Raw genomic sequence first — 2,414 nt, 5'->3', positions numbered from 1 at the left:
ATATATATATATATATATATATATATATATATATATATATATATATATAAATGAGTTTACAGACGCACATTTATTTGCATATATACAAATAGATTTATATATACACGTAGATTTACATATATGAATGGTTAGGTTGATTTATATTTATACATACAAACACAACGATTTACATAAATACACACATTACCATATAGATAGATGTAATTTACCTATAGATAGATAGATAGATAGATAGATAGATAGATAGATAGAGACGTAAATATAGGTATAGATACGTATATAGATATAGATATAGACATAAATATAGATATAGATATAGATATATATTTATATAAGCATGTATGTATAAGATATACTCTGATTTACATATAGAATCAGGTTTGATAAATGTGATCATCTTAATAGCATTATCATAACAATACCAATAATGGTAATGGTAATGATAATTAAGATAGTTAAGAGGACGACGACGGCGTTGATGTGGTGATGATGATGATGATAACCATCATCATCATTATCACAACCCTTAATTAAAGCAATGACATACATCACATACACGCACGCCAAACATGCACCTGCACTACCACCCCTCCATTCTTCGTAACTCCTCCTCATAGCACCTCATACCTCGCTGGCCCCAAATCTTTTTTCGCTCCTATTTTCCATTATTTCTTTTTTCTTTGTTTCTGATGATTGACAACCATTCGAAACGTTAAAGACTTTCCCTACTTTCCATAGCATTATCCAGTAACACTTTGTTAAAACGCGTCTCTGTAGTTCTCTATTTTTCTATTGTAGTTTGGGGCATGCATAATTTCTACGTTATTCTCCCACATTATCAATAGAGCAGTAATGTGCATTCGATCTATTACGCAATAAGCAGAGCCATCTATAGTCAAAAATGACAACCAAAAAGACAAATACTTGTTATTTTAGGCATTTCAGTACAATCAATTCGGTAATCTGTAATCTATAATGAATACTCGAGAGGCTGCGAGCTGCAGGATCGTTCAAACGCCGGACAAAACGCTCAACGGCATTTCGTCCGTCTTTACATTCAGAGTTCAAATTCCACTGAAAGCGAATTTGCTGTTCATAACTTCGCGGTCAATAGCTTCAGTGTACATCTTCCTACGTGTGCATGTGTGTATATATGCTGTATATGTATCTTCATGTGTGTGTGTGTGTGTGTGTGTGTGTGTGTGTGTGTGTGTGTGTGTGTGTGTGTGTGTGTGTGTGTGTGTGTGTGTGTGTGTGTGTGTGTGTGTGTGTGTGTCTTCGCTTTCACAAGTTTCTGTGCATTTGTTTCTTTTTGTTTGTTTTTTGTCTCTCCAAGATTCCTTTCCCGAACCATGACTGAAAAACAAGGAACAGTCTCAGATTGGCAATCATCGAAAACACGTATAACAAAAAGCTTTCCAGCCGTGACCACACTGGGAAGTTGTTTCCTCTTCAGGGATAATTTATTCCTAGATATTCCTAGATATGTATTCCTAGTGTATCTGGGAATATATTAAGCGATGTGTCATGCTTTAGAACACTTGCTCCATGCCTCGGCGTTCGTATACGGATGTATATAAATCACTGTTTTAGTATAATTGCTCACATGTAACTTTAAATGTATGAGTGTCGAAATCCAAGAATATATATATTTATAAGCATTGAAAATATAAGGCTATTGATATACACACTGATGAATTTCATTTTGTATATGTGTATATATTCATGAATATATTTTCGAAAGTATTGAGAACGACTACGTACGAATGCATGACCGCGTCAGTGTGTCTTTTACATATATGAGTGTATATATTAGGGATGTATGTATATACGTGTGTGTATGAGTGTTAAAAATATGTGTATTTAAGCATATGAGACAGGACTGATATGCATGGTGTAGAAATTCATGTAGATAGATAGATAGACAGACAGACTCATGGAAAGAAGGCGTGGTAGTTTATATACATATACTTGATATGATATGATTTATATATATATATATATATATATATATATATATATTGCGTATGGACTTATGTTAACAGGTATGTCTTGTATACATTTATATAAGCAGGCATAAATTGTGTATAAATTCACGGGTATATTTTAAATGTATATTGAAAACATACGTGAATGTATCTGTACGTGTGTGTACATGCGTGTGCGTCTGAGTATATCTGTTATTTTCGTTTAAGCGTCAATAATTCATGGATGTATAATATACATTTCTCGCTCTCTCAAACACACTGCTACACACATATACGATTACATAGAAGCATTAGCAATACAGATACACACACACACTCACACATATAAATATACATATATATATATATATACATATATATATATATATGTATGTGTGTGTGTGTGTGTGTGTGTGTGTGTGTGTGTGTGTGTGTGTGTGTGTGTGT

This window comes from Octopus bimaculoides, chromosome 25 (assembly GCF_001194135.2).
Source record: "Octopus bimaculoides isolate UCB-OBI-ISO-001 chromosome 25, ASM119413v2, whole genome shotgun sequence".
Classification (NCBI taxonomy): Eukaryota; Metazoa; Mollusca; class Cephalopoda; order Octopoda; family Octopodidae; genus Octopus; species Octopus bimaculoides.
The sequence above is the reverse complement of the archived record's forward strand: the minus strand, read 5'-3'. Positions refer to the sequence as shown.